The sequence below is a fragment of the Triticum urartu genome, chromosome 7A (genome assembly GCF_056163025.1).
Source record: "Triticum urartu cultivar PI428250 chromosome 7A, HENAU_Tu73, whole genome shotgun sequence".
Taxonomy (NCBI): Eukaryota; Viridiplantae; Streptophyta; class Magnoliopsida; order Poales; family Poaceae; genus Triticum; species Triticum urartu.
Window position 1 is genome coordinate 406112040 of NC_141879.1, and position 15654 is coordinate 406127693.

A 15654-nucleotide genomic window follows, 5' to 3' on the forward strand; every position below is an offset into this window, starting at 1 on the left:
CATGGAAGCAAGGATGGCAACAAGCTTGTCGAAGATAGCAACAACTTCATAGTTCCTGTAATCCCAAGAGTGATGATAGTCACCATGATCGTATTTGAATGTACGGAGAATACCGGTGTGCTCAACTTCAGGGCAGTCTGAGATTTTTTGAAGTGGAACCCGGTGATGAGTGTACACAGTCACAAGTTCCCACTCGCAGTTGTACCCAATATAAACAACCCAATCTCCATTTGCGCCTGCCCAAGCCTTACACTCAAGCGATGGCATCTTAACATCACACGTATCATGATCTAGCAGCATCAACTTGCACAAGGTGAGGCTTCTGTCGTCCCCGCGCCAGTGATCAGGGTCACGGCGAAGAAGTTAGGGGAGATCAAACCGCTCCTGGACCCTTTGGTTGCTTGTAACGATGTTATTAGTTGATTCAAGAATGGTCTTGAACAAACCTTCATGCTAGCCGAGGTGATGACGTTGCACCGATCAATGAGTTCCTCCACCATGTCATCTTTCAGATTGGGCCGAGAATAACGGGGTCGTTTCCGGCCTATTCCCTCCATGGAGAAGATGATTGAACAATGGCAGAAGGAAAGGTAAAGGCAAATGGAGGGAGGAAGAGTGTGCGACAGTAGTTCCAAATCGAGAGGGAAAGGCGAAGAGGCAGTGGACAGTTGCCACGGTACAAGAAGAGGATAGTGGGGAGCGAACGGTTGCCACAGAGGTCACACACTGACGACAAGGCCGAGTAAACCGCATGCCATATATCGCACACACCTTGATCTGGCTGACCGTTTCTTTTGTGTTACCTAATCACAAATAGTTCATCTGAGTGAACCGTATGTTGTATATCGCACACACCTTCATCTGGCTGCCCGTTTCTTTTGTGTTGCCTCATCGCAAACAGTTGATTGAACTGAACCGTATACCCTGCATCACACACGCAACTAAAATCTGAACCATGTTTGATGCATCCATCATCGCAAACGTTTTGGACCTTTTTGATGGTTTTTTTTACACCACCGTTTGTGATTATTGCATTGCACACAATTTCGTCGAAGGGTCTCTGATCATAGTGTCGCGTTAGCAGCATCCTGTAGTAGTGTCTACTATGATCTGCGTAGGTGCTTTATGTCGTACTAGCATTACTCCACCCTTCAAGATAAACAACACAACACTCAAAATTCCAAAACTTAGTTGTTCAAATATGATTGTGATATGATACTGATATTAGTTAACAGACACATTTAATTGGTTAGCTAAAGGTCCCACTTGAGTTTCCAAATGCATGTCATGACATGTAGAGAGACAACAGAATTGCATTTCTTTGTCACTTGTTGACTATACTTACTTGTCCATACCAAATCTTAGTTGTTATTTCAAAGCAAACATCAGTTGCTAACTACCCTTTGCGTGGTTTGCAGTTTCAGATCTGCCCTCCCACTGCCATGGTCAACACTATACTCATCATGCTTACGGTTTCCCCATTTTATGATGACCATGATCAGCCTACGTGGTTCGTGTCGTAATAGCACCACTCCACCCATCGAGCTAAACAAGCTTAGTTGTAAAAATTGAAATATGATATTATGCTGATATTAGTAAAACTGAGACATGTTTAATTGGTCAGCTAAATGTTCCTACTTTAGTTTCGAAATGCATGTGCGCCACATATGGAGAGACTGGAAGGAATAGCATTTCTTTGTGCGCTCTGGTTCATCATGGGTGGTCAACAGACATTCTATAGAAAGACTTGTAATATCTTCAATCTGCTTGCTCTTCTGCTCTTCTTTAAGGTGATCCTCTTTTCCTTAATAAGTATGTGCCTTGTTGGGAAGAGTAGCAGAGACATTTGCGGTCGACTGGTCAGGTCGAGTTGTTCTCCCTTAGTATATTTTGAATCTGTCAGGTCAGGTCGACTTGTTCTTCTTTAATATATGTTGAAGCTGTCATCTGCAAAGTATCATCACTTCTGGAGCTCTCATATTTTGAGTAGTAGGCCACATTATGTTAATGCACACACCAAATTACAGCATGCATGGCATCTCTCAGAAGAATTGCAGAGATAGCACAAAGAGGTTTACAGGGAGGCAGTATTGGATTAGAATCACTTCTGCATTACAAAGATAATCTCACTTGTTTTTATGTTTTCATGCATGTCAAGTATTTAACTTTATCAGAATATGAGAATGGGCGCACGAGAGGAATATTGTGGAACAATCCACTGGCTAACAAACTTGGCATGGTGGAGGATGGCATATCTTATTCACCCATCAAGGTGCTTGCTCTAACTTGGCAAGGTTGTATTGGTCGCACATATTTTGCATATGACATCTTGCATTACTTCTACTTTGTTACACCACCATCTGCTTAGTTTAAGCATCATATATGAGTATATGCCATACCTATCCACTTTCTGTGCCTATTCCATGTGTCATCATACTATGTTTGTCTAGTCGAATGTTGTTCTTTCGTAATAGATGTCCAAAAGGAAGAGGATGAGTGTAGATCCTCAAGGAGTACAAACTAGGTATTTGGAAAAGGTAGTGATACCTGTTAAATCAGATAGATCAGCAGCCATAGAAAACATAGGCCCAACTGTACCACACTTTACCCCTACTCCACTGGCCCAACCCCTATTAGAGCTGATGAGAGCCCAGCATCAGGTACTGTCTACGATATCAATTCAAAATTTGAACTCCTAAATTTCTGCATGTGCCTTACCTTCTCTCTTGTACAAAAACTAATTTCAGATCAATCTCCTTTCTCAAAAGATCATAGGATCTCACAACAATACTGGGCACTGCATTCCTCTTGTTAGTACCTCTTGCCCTTTGTCAGCATACCTACACTCATTGTTGTTTGATTATGTAGCATCACTGTAAATGTTTGCTTCTTTATCCTCCCTTTGCTTGAAATTATAAGATCTATATTTACTCTTAGATAAATGTAGAATTCACACAATTGTTATGAAGTTTTGGATTGCTCATGTAAGTACATGTTGTCATGTACTCCGTCTGTATCGAATTAATTGTTGATTAGTTGCATTTATTTAGAACTTAATAGTGCTAGATACATCCATTTGAGCGACAAGTAATAACAGACGGTGGTGGTATTACTGTACTTGCATCACGAGATAGTTGCTTGTCTAGCATTACTCTGCATCTTATCTGCGCTGCCCTCCACTTTCTCCAAATTATCATATCTACATTTACTCTTACCAAAATGTTGAATAAAGCCAATGCCATTGCACACATTGATGTCTGCATTCCTCTTGTCAGTACCTTTTGCCTTTTAATGTTGTACTTAATTAATTTCTATTTGATTATGTATCATCAGTCTGCACCTGAGCCTCATTATCCTCTGTTTCTTCCAATATTATTTGATCTATATTTACTCTTTGCAAAATGTAGAATAATGGCAACGCTTATTAAGAAGTTTCTTTGGGGAATTTATTGAATTATCCTTCCATCAACATGGAGAAGGGCTTTGTCTATCCCGTGTTAACATGTAATGTAAGTTCATCCTTCTCAAGCCTTCAAACTTTGTTCTAGTATAGATTTGGATAGGCATCATTTCCTCCACTGCTGTTTACTTTGATGTTTACATCTGATTGGATGTTTGCAACAACTACCAGTTTTAAATTGTAGTTGTAAAAACATGTTCCTTATCCAGAACAAATCCATTTATTTGCTAATATAATTGTGAAACCTGTTACGTGTCTCCTTGTTTCTCTATCAGAGTCGTATCTCTTATGTCAGGCAGAACTTTAGGGAAGATAGTTTGCCAAACCATCTTGAAGAGAGTGAGATAACCCCAAGGTCCTGTCTTGATGAAGATAGTTAGTTGAAGCTACTCACCAGCAGCTGTGAGACAACCTCGGTGCAGTCGCTGCCTCAATCAGTTCGACTTCTGCAGTCTCCACTTAAAGCGGAAATGCTTGCTTCAACTCAGCTCCAACTTTCTGTCAACGATGCAATGAAGATCTCAGAGGACTACCTTGCGCACTATGGTGTTATAAAGCTAGGAATGGAGCATCTAACGTTGACACGACTGAGGTCTCATCTGCTTGTTCGGCTGCTTGCGGAGCCCGTCCTGGCTAGGCCTAATGCCTTCTGAATTGCTCTCAGTTTTGTATATTCTTTTGTTGGCGCATTTATATGCACTGGTGGCGACCTTTGATGCCCAGTGTATGTAATCTACGGTCATGTTGCGCTTCATTATCACCGGCAGCGAACTTTGATTCCCAGTGGATGTAATATGCTGTAATTTCTTTATTGTATAGTCTAGGTTTATTCTTGGTCGGTATGCTATAATTTAGGCTGGAAGGTTTAGTGGATCTTAGTGTTGTTGGTCTTCAGGCCGGCCCGTTACTCATATGGGCCAAAACGTGGGCCTATACTCATCTTGGGCCATTAGAAGGTCTAAACCTACAGTAGTCTTCCGCCTTTAACATGCTGAGTAAAGTTCTGGCCAACTGGGCCAGAGAATACCATGGCCTTTTAACAGGCTAAAACCTAGATTGGGCTAGCGTTGAGCTGAAAAATACATGGGCCAATACATGCCAAAATTGCCTAAGGCCCATTTCTTCCCAAATAGGACGAGCCGTTAATACGCCAAAATATATCTCGGGCCTGTTTGGCCCAATAAAATTATGGGCTTTAAGCAGGCTGGTATCCACGTGGGCCGTCGGCCCAAAAGTGTCACGGGCCATTATCAGATGGGTTGTAAGTAGGCCGGATTCAACACGGGCTGTAATTAGGCCCAACTGTTACACGGGCCATTAACAGGCTGATAGGCTAGTTGCGCTGAAATTTATCCACGAAGACTACGGGCCGTTAAGAGGCCCAAAGTTACTTCGGACAAGAAATAGCCCAGTTTCTGCATGGGCCGTTAAATGGCCTAAAGTTAAACCGGGCCGACAACGTCCCAGATGCACCATGGGCCGCTAACACGTTGAAACAATTATCGGGCCAAACTGGTAACCGGGCATTTAACAGGCTGATATACAAACCTGGCTTAGAATGGGCCGAAAAGAACAGTGGCATGTTAACGGGCTTGATCCGATATGGGCCATAATTTGGCCCAAAACACGACAGGCTGTGAAACGGGCTTGATCTGATATGGGCCTCAATTTGACCCAAAACATGGCAGGCTCTTAACGGGCCAGCCCACTAGTGTCTGAAAAAACATGGTGGGCCTTTAGCTGTGCCAGCCTTTTTACCTAAAATGGGCCACTATTGGGCTGAGCCACGTGTCGACATATCATAGGCATCTTCCGTTCATTGTAGGAATGACATTTGTCCCAACGATTAGCTGACACGTGCATTATCCGGCGAATGAGAATTTTACATGTGGAAAATCCCCATTGGTCGGGGCTGTTAACGGGTTATCAGATCCAAACCGAAGCCCGATAGCTTAAAGGCGACCCGTTACGGTGGATGCCATGTGTTGATCACCCTTGACGAAAGCACTTCTTTGATGCGTGATTTATCGTCATGGAAGTGGACACTTCCGTGATGGTAATCTTAGTGATGTCATGGAACACTTCTACGACATCACAGGTATAATTATCTTGATTCTGCCATAAAATCGTCATGGATATACATGCATGACAGAAACATGACCTACTGTGACAAACATGTATCATCACGGAAGTGTATTTTTTTGTAGTGTTGATGTTCTTGGAGTTCTATCCTATGTAATTCCTTTTTGGGGTGTGTTTGTCGGGATCCGATGAACTGTAAGTTTATGATTAGATATATCCATGAATATTATTTTAGTATTATCCGAACTCCCCTAGGGTTTCTAGAATATTTGGGGATTTATAGGGCGAAGAGGCGGTGCGGGAGGCCACTGAGGTGAGCACAACCCTGGCGCGCTGGTGGGTTGTGCTCCCCTCGGAGCCCCCCTATGGTACTTCTTTGGCCCATCACGTGTCTTCTGGTCCAGAAAAATTCTCCCAAATGTTTCGCTACATTAGGACTCCGTTTGATACTCATATTCTGCGAAGTAAAAAACAGCAACTGGCACTAGGCACGATATCAATATGTTAGTCCCAAAAAATGATATAAAGTTGCTATAAAATGAGTGTAAAACATCCAAGAATGATAATATAACAGCATGGAACAAGCAAGAAGTATAGATACGTCAGAGACGTATCAGCATCCCCAAGCTTAATTCCTACTCATCCTCGAGTAGGTAAATGATAAAAACAAATTTTTTTGATGTGGAATGTTGCCTAACATGTTCATCACATACTCTTTTCTTTTGTAGGATGGACATTTGGAATTTTATATGGTTCAAATCAATAGTCTAGTTTTGACATGAAGATTTCAATACTCAAGCATATCAATAAGCAACCATGTCTTCCAAAATATCAACAGTAAATAAAGTTATCCCTGGCCCATCATGCTCAATAGTTCATCCATTCATGATACACACTCACATATTAGCTACATCCAATGCTCAAGTACGATCATAGTGCCCTGCTGCTTTATAAGAGAAGATGGAGACTCCAATAAAAAATAAAAATTCCATAAAGTAAAAAGATAGGCCCTTCGCAGAGGGAAGTAGGGATTTGTAGAGGTGCCAGAGCTCAAGGCTTAAATTGAGAGATAAATTTTTTTGAGAGGCATCCTTTTCCTGTCAACGAAAACGACCAAGTAATTCCCAACACTTTCCATGCTAGATATATCATAGGCGGCTCCCAAACAGAGAATAAATTTTATTCCTTTTTCCACCATTCTTTCACAATCCATGGCTAGCCATATCCACGGGTGCCATCCATACCAACACTTTCCAAGGAATTTATTATTCGACAACATAAAGTAAATTTGTTTTTCAATTCGGGATTGGGCATTGATGTCTACTACACAACTTTGTTCTTGTAGACACGTGTTGGGCCTCCAAGCACGGAGTTTGGTAGGACAGTAGCAATTTTCGCTCAAGTGGATGACCTAAGGTTTATCAATATGTGAGAGATGTAGGATGAAGATGGTCTCTCTCAAACGACCCTGCACCAAATACAAGAAATCTCTTGTGACCCCAACACACCCAATACAATGGAAAATTGTATAGATGCACTAGTTCGGCGAAGAGATGGTGATAAAAGTGTAATGTTGATGGTAGAAATCTGTTTTTATAATCTGAATAAATAAAAACAGCAAGGTAGCAAATAGTAAACGGGCACAAAAATGATATTGCAATGCTTAAAAACAAGGCCTAGGGTCCGTACTTTCACTAGTGTAATCTCTCAATAGTGCTAATATAATTGGATCATATAACCGTCTCTCAATGTGCAACAAAGAATCACTCCAAAGTTCCCATCTAGTGGAGAACATAAGATGGAAATGTTTGTAGGGTATGAAACCACCTCAAAGCTATTCTTTCCGATCAATCTATCCTAGAGTCCGTACTAAAATAACATGAAGCTATTCTTTCCGATCGATCTAACCAAGAGTTCGTACTAAAATAACACCAAAGAAAATTAAAATTCATAATATTTAATCCAACACAAATAACATCAAAGAGTGCCCCAAGATTTCTATCGGAGAAACAAAGACAAGAACGTGCATCAACCCCTATGCATAGATTACCCCAATGTCACCTCGGAAATCCGTGAGTTGAGTGCCAAAACATATATCAAGTGAATCAATACAATACCCCATTGTCACCATGATTATTCAATTGCAAGACATATATCAAGTGTTCTCAAATCCATAAATGTATTCAATCTGATAACAACGAAAGCTCAAAGGGAAAAACTCAATTCATCAAAACAAGATAGAGAGGAGAAAACACCATATGATCCGACTATATTAACAAAGCCTGCAATACATCAAGATCGTGACATCTCAAGAACACAAGAGAGAGGGAGAGAGATTAAACACATAGCTACTGGCATAAACCTTCAGCCCCGAGGGTGGACTACTCCCTCGTCATCGTGGTGGCCGTCGGGATGATGAAGATGGCTACCCGTGATGATTTCCCCCTCCGGTAGAGTGCCGGAACAGGGTCTAGATTGGTTTTTGGTGGCTACAGAGCCTTATAGCGGCGGAACTTCTGATCTAGGTTAACCCCGAGGGTTTTCGGAATATTTGGGAACTTATAGGGTAAAGAGGGGGTGCCGGAGGCAAACGAGGTCGGCACAACCCACCTGGGTGCGCTTGGGAGTTCTGGTCTGGATTGTGCCCCCCTCGAGGTACCCCCCAGGTGCTGCTCTGGCCCATCCTGGGAGTTCTGGTCCATCAAAAAATTTCCAAAAAGTTTCGCGGTGTCTGGACTCCGTTTGATATTGATTTCGTGTGATGTAAAAAACAAGAAAAATACAACAACTGGTACTAGGCACTGGGTCAATAGGTTAGTCCCAAAAAATGATATAAAGTTGCTATAAAATGATTGTAAAACACCCAAGAATGATAATATAACATCATGAATACTTCATAAATTATAGATATGTTGGAGACGTATCAGGCATCCCTATTACCGTCGTACTCTTGTGCAATGACAAGTGAATAAACACACATCTTGAGAATAACACATCTAGCATGGAAAATATTTGGCCACCCCGTGCCGCTTTGTGAGCAGTATGAGCAAACAAAAAGGAAAATTTATTTTGAAAATTAGAGATGGCACATACAAATTTGCTTAGAACGGCATGGGAATACCGCATATACGTAGGTATGGTGGACTCATATGAAAAAACAGGATTTATAGATTTTGGATGCACAAGTAGTATTTCCACTTAGTACAAGTGGAGGCTAGCAAATAGATTGAGAAGCAACCAACCAAGAATCAAAAAATCACATAAGCAAGCATTAAGCATAACTAACACCGAACAATGCACCACAAGTAGGATGTAATTTCATTGCATAACTATTGACTTTTGTGCTTGCGTAGGGAATCACAAACCTTAATGATATGTCTCCATCGTACCTACTTTTCCAAACTCTTTTGCCCTTGTTTTGGACTCTAATTTGCATGATTTGAATGGAACTAACCCGGACTGACGCTGTTTTTAGCAGAATTGCCATGGTGTTATTTTTGTGTAGAAATAAAAGTTCTCGGAATGACCTGAAACTTCACGGAGATCATTTTTGGAATAAATAAAAAATATTGGCAAAAGAATCAACCAAGGGGGCTCACACCCTGTCCACAAGGGTGGGAGGAGCGCCCACCCCCTGAACCGCACCCTCTGTCCTTATGGGCCCCACAGACCTAAACCGACCTCAACTCCAACTCCATATATTCACGTTCGGGGAGAAAAAAATCAGAGAGAAGGAATAATCACATTTTATGATACAGAGCCACCGCCAAGCCCCGATCTTCCTCGAGAGGGCAGACTTGGAGTCCGTTTTGGTCTTCGGAGAGGGGAAATCGTCGCCATCGTCATCATCAACCATCCTCCATCACCAATTTCATGATGCTCACCGTCGTACATGAGTAATTTCATCGTCGGCTTGCTGGACGGTGATGGGTTGGATAAGATTTACCATGTAATCGAGTTAGTTTTGTTAGGGTTTGATCCCTAGTATCCACAATGTTCTAAGATTGATGTTTTTATGACTTTGCTATGCTTAATGCTTTTCACTAGGGCCCGAGTGCCATGATTTCCGATCTGAACCTATTATGTTTTCATGAATATATTTGTGTTCTTGATCCTATCTTTCAAGTTATAGTCGCCTACTACGTGTTATGATCTGGCAACCCCTGAGTGACAATAGTCGGGACACTTCCCGGTGATGACCGTAGTTTGAGGAATTCATGTATTCGCTAAGTGCTAATGCTTTGGTCCGATACTCTATTAAAAGGAGGCCTTAATATCCCTTAGTTTCCAAAAGGATCCCGCTGCCATGGGAGGTTAGGACAAAAGATGTCATGCAAGTTCTTTTCCATAAGCACGGATGACTATATTCGGAATACATGCCTACATTATATTGATGAATTGGAGCTAGTTCTGTGTCACCCTATGTTATAACTGTTGCATGATGAATGCCATCCGACATAATTATCCATCACTGATCCATTGCCTATGAGCTTTTCACATATTGATCTTTGCTAAGTTACTTTTCCGTTGCCACTGTTACGATTGCCAAAAAACTGCTAATGTTACTTTTGCCACTATTACCGTTACTTCCATACTACTTTCCTACTAAAAACTTTGCTGCAGATATTAAGTCTTTCTGGTGTGGTTGAATTGACAACTCAGCTGCTAATACTTCAGAATATTCTTTGGCTCCCCTTGTGTCGAATCAATAAATTTGGGTTGAATACTCTACCCTTGAAAACTGTTGTGATCCCCTATACTTGTGGGTTATCAAGACCTTTTCTAGCGCCGTTGCCGGGGAGCATAGCTCTGTTCTCTAAGTCACTTGAGATTTATATCTGTTGATCACTATGAGGAATTTGAAAGATCAAAGAACCAAAAAATTTCCCTCAACTAAGAGGGGAGGTAAGGAACTGCCATCTAGCTCTACACTTGATTCTCCTTCTGTTTTAAGTAAACTTATGACACATACACCTGCTATTGATTCTGATATGTCTGCTATGCATGCTGCTTATGATGATACTACTTCTTTGCTTTATAATATTGTGCCACTAGGTGAATTTCTTGATGGACAACTTGCTAGGGTTAGAGAGAATGAAATTACTGAAACTAATGATATTTTTGAAACTGAAGATTATGATTCTCCCCCTAGATATGAATTGCCTGTTGTACCTGAGGGTAGGGCTGGGTGGACAAAATCCGGGGTCCTATGCCAAACTGAAAAATGGGGCCCTATCTCACTAAAAAATGACCTAACGAGCAATTATAATGTATATATTAATATATATCAAGAAGAATTTTTTCATAATATATATAATATAATGTCTTACATAACAATTGGACGTATAAAAAATCATACCTATTCAACTCCCGGTTGCTATTTATTTGAAAAGCTTCATTCTTTTAGTATTCTTTGAAATGAAACCTTCAATGATATCCTCATAATCAATATTCTCCAACACTTCACTCTCAAGTGCTATTGTGGCCAAATAATTGAGTCTTTGTTGTGTCATAGTAGTACGCATATAGGACTTCAATAGCTTCAACTTAGAAAAACTTCTTTCTGCCAATGCAACTGTCAAAGGAATGGTCAATAGAACTCTATATGCAATACTTGCATTGGGAAAACAGTCATGCCGCTTTAAAAAATTCAGAATTTCAATAGGTCCAATATTTTCTTTTGGCATGAAATTTTGAAGGAACTTCAACTCAACAAACAGATCATTGGCATCAATATCAGATTGTTTATCCTTCATAAGGGCAGCCTCAAGATTAACACAAGAAGATTTCAAACTATCCTTATCCAATGAACGCAATGTTTTAGAGGTAAATCAAAAACCAAAAATTTTCTGGTAACCTTAATATTGCTCAAATCTCCTTGTGAGTGAGGAAATTGCTTGATCGACAACAAGTGTAAAATAGTTGATTCTAAATGATTCCTCAACAGAGCGTGTGGCAGTATTTGTGTCGTCTGGGTTCTCATCATACTATTTCTTTCTTTTAATTTCTCTCCTGTTATGAAATTTTGCACCAATGTCCATCTCAAGTGCAATTTCTTTGGCTATCTCCAATGCTTCTAAGAAACCAGTTTCCCTGTACCCCTCGAAGAAAGAAATAAGCCCTTTCTCAATATCAACATCAATAAGCATATCCTTTGTTTGCAAGTTTTGCTTACTAAATTAATAGCAAACAATACCTCATACCAAATGACTATTGCCACGATAAATTCGTACTCTATAAGTTCATTATTTGCGAAACTTAGAGCCTTACTACTTGCCTTTGGATCACTATCAGTTTCAGATACCTGAAATTAAAAGAAAGTTCATAAATGTTATGGTCGGATGTAGTCAAAGCCTAAAGGAATTACATCACTATTAATATGAACTATTGCTTACCTGAAGTAGAGCCTCCCGAATGTCTGAACATTTAAATCTGATAGCTTTAACACTTTCAACATGACTCTCCCAACGCATAGTGGACATAGACTTGAGAGTCAATCCTAATACGTTTTCTTTCAAAATATGCCATTTCTTAGTAGAATTGGAAAAAATTGTATAGATGCGTTGGATGATTCCAAAAAAGTCCTTTGCTCTACCACAAGTCTTGGCCATATCACAAAGTGTTAAATTAAGACTATGACAATCACAAGCTGAATAAAAAGCTCTAGGATTTACATCCAAAAGTTTCCTGTTTACCCCTTGATGTGTTCCTTTCATATTTGATGCATTATCATAACCTTTTCCTCGCACATCATTTATATCAAGATCAAGAAGTTTAGATCCTTCTCTAGAACATCGAAAAGTCCTTGGCCGGTTGTATCATTTACATCTAGAAATCCTAGAAAGGACTCTTCTATGCAAACTTGACTTGAAGATGAATCCACATATCTTATAATTAAAGACATTTTCTCTTAGTGACTTGCTTCAGGGGGACAATCAAGTATGACAGAGAAATACTTTGAGCTCTTTATTTTCTTGGTAATTTCAGACCTAATAGAAGAAACAAGCAAGTGTAGCAATTCATTCTAAATCTTATGATCAATATAATGAGCATGAGTTTCTTAATTTGTAATATGACGAACATGCTCCTGAATAACAGGGTCAAATTCAGCCAACATCTCTACCAAACCCAAGAAATTACCATTGTTATCTTCATAGAACTTGCCATTAGTACCACGGAGCGCTAGATTATGCTTTGCAAGAAATTTTACAATGTAAAAAATTCTGAAGAATACCTTTCTCCAATGGTCTTTCTCTTTCTCAAGTTGTCGTTGAGCAGCTTTATCAATAGTTTGATGTTTTTCCAATCTACTACGCAACTCATACCGATTATTACTCGAAACATGATCCACACTTGTCTCATGATGTTTTAGTCTATTGGTCATATGTGACCAATCATTATAGCCCTCATTTGCCAACTGACCTTTCCAATGACCTTTTGTAAATAATTTACAACCAAAGCAAAAGACTCTATCAAGTTGTTCAGAATAGACAAGCCAGTCTCTATCACAATACTCTCCATTTGATAGGATTCTAGTATAGAATACTGAAGTAAACCTTTTACGATATCTATCTTTGGGACCTTTAACAGACTTGTCTGTTTTTGGACCCTTCTGTGCTAAGATATCAATTTGTTTAGAATTAAGAGAATCGCAGTTTCTTGGATCAAATATATCAGACCGAAAAGAATCATCAACATCCTCACGAGGTGAACTATTCAAGTCAACATCAATATTATCTTCCTCTACGTCCATATTATCTGTCTCTGTCTGACTATCTCTAGAATCATTGTGAGGAACAATTGCAAGTGCAAGGGTAGAAGGATTAGTAGACTGATTACCAGATGACACTTGCGGTACTTTTTTTAACAAATCTGTCCATACCACCTTTATAAGATTTATTAATTAAATTTTCTTCTTATGCTTTTTTCTTGCCCTTATAGGCACACGAATGATGTTTCCCCATGATGACTCAAATCTATATTATTGAAACACAAGATAAAGAATATGAATAAAATAAAATTGAATTTATACGTAGCATATATCAATTGAAGATCATGTGTCAATGCTTGGGAATTACACGAACCGTCTAACTCAGCTAATTTTCGGTCTTGTGATCTTTAACAGGGTAGGTAAGAGCCAATATCTAATGAAGTAATGATCCCTGTCAATAATTAATAGAAAATTAAGAATTAGGATTTAGGAGTAGGAACCAAAGTTAACCAAAAAGAACGACTCGCTAAGCACCTGAAGGCTAGCGTCGGTGACCGATCAATCTAATGAGATGACATTGATGAGTCTGAAATTTAAGAAAGGAGTCAAGGAAGTCAACGATGGCACCGCAGTAGTGGCATGTCGCCTAAGTCGGCCTGAATCCGAAATCAATCGGTCAAAGGAGTAAGGACCAGGGTGCGAGCGAAAGCTACCGAGGGACGAGGCGGGACGAGGCGTCGATGGTCGACCGGTCGACGTGATGATGTCAAGGGCTCCAGACGTCCAGTCATCGAGGGCTCTAGCGATCCGATCCCTATAGGCTGTAGCGCTCTAATGTTTTCTTATGGTAGTGATCTAGTATTTTTTAGATAACTTAGCTAATTAGCGATGCCCTCGTTGCCTTTTTCTGAGTGCTTCCTCATCGCCTGACCCTCTCGTAGCAATCTGGAGGAGGAGTCCAAGTGCTACGTCCGCTCGATGGCCTCACTCTCACTCAATGGGCCTAGACGCTCGCCGCTCGGCCCAGTTACGCTTAACTATTACTACACCTATATAAAAAATATGGGCCCCTAGAATTTTGGGCCCTGTGCGGGCCGCACCTTTGGCATGACTGTGGGCCCGGCCCTACATGAGGGTTATGTTATGGATGAAGAAACTGCTATAGACTTCTTTGCTTGCAATGATAGAGAAGATCTTAAGAAACTATTAGCTAAGCTGAAAGAAAAATCTTTGAATGCTAGAATGAAATATGATCCCAATTTTGCTACTTCACCTATCTTTGTTACTGATAAGGGTTATAAATTCTCTGAAGATCCTGAGTTAATCACTTTGTGTCGGCGTCCTGGGAACGGGGGTACTCAGACTTGCCTGCCTGCAGCCCACGGCGTGGCTCCATCAGCGGCCCGGTGCAGCCCAGTTTCAGCAGCAACAACACAAGAGCCTCACGAGGGGCCAAGCCTCGCGAGGCGGACGACGCCAAGACCACCTTGGGGGGCGGCCTCACCAGGCTGGCTCTCGAGGAGCGGAGATATCAAGGCAAGGTGCACCTCATGAGGTTCACATGACATGAGCCATGATGACCATGGCCAGGCGGGCACCAGCAGGCGTAGAGTACCAGTTTCCCCTTTGGTGCCAAGGGGCCAAGCACAGGCGCGGAGTCCCGAGAAATCAAGCAAAGGTTTCCATATTGGTGCAACAAGACCAAGACCGCCAGGACGATAGGACGGAAGTCATCATGGAGCCCACTACATCGTCACCACCAGAGTCTTTGCAGGCGAAGACTACTTTTGTCAGGATAACTTGTACTAGTTGTCTCCCTTCGAATTTGGTCGTTGTGGGAGCCCTTCCCACATACATTTGGGAAGAGGACCAAGGCCACTATAAATAGGACTTAGCCACCACCATAGGGGGATAGGAGAGATTGGATCCATTCCACCCTAACCATCTCTCTAGCTCATCAAGCTCAAGAACACCTCACCTCCTGAGGCTGTTCATCCACTGTACTAGTTCATCCTTAGCCCCTCGAGGCAATCCACCACAAAGCTGGAGTAGGGTGTTACACCGCAAGGTGGCCTGAACCAGGATAAACTGCTGTGTCTCTTGTCCCTTGGGTTCGTCGAGCTAGGCTATGGAATCGTTGGGCCGGCAGGTTGGGAAGAAGGAGTTCTTCGTATGCACCCCAATGTTCAAACCTCTCAATGGTCTGCCGAGCCCGGAATCTGACATTTGGCGTGGCAGGTAGGGGTGCGTCGGGACCTTTCTTCCCCCTGCCAGCCGACAGCCCAGATGGCTGAAGATCAGAGGGATCATGCAAAGAACTGGGCTGCTTGGCCCGCCCAGGCGATGTCTTCCGTCCAAGAAGACCTCCACTCCGTGCTCCAGGCGGAGCATACACCGCCCA

The 15654-nt window shown here is 41.4% G+C and overlaps 1 pseudogene; it reads right to left on the reverse strand.

Annotated features, from left to right (window-relative positions):
- Window positions 1-10923: 10923 nt before the first annotated feature.
- Window positions 10924-13295, reverse strand: LOC147959762 (uncharacterized; annotated as a pseudogene).
- Between the last annotated feature and the right edge of the window lie 2359 nt (window positions 13296-15654).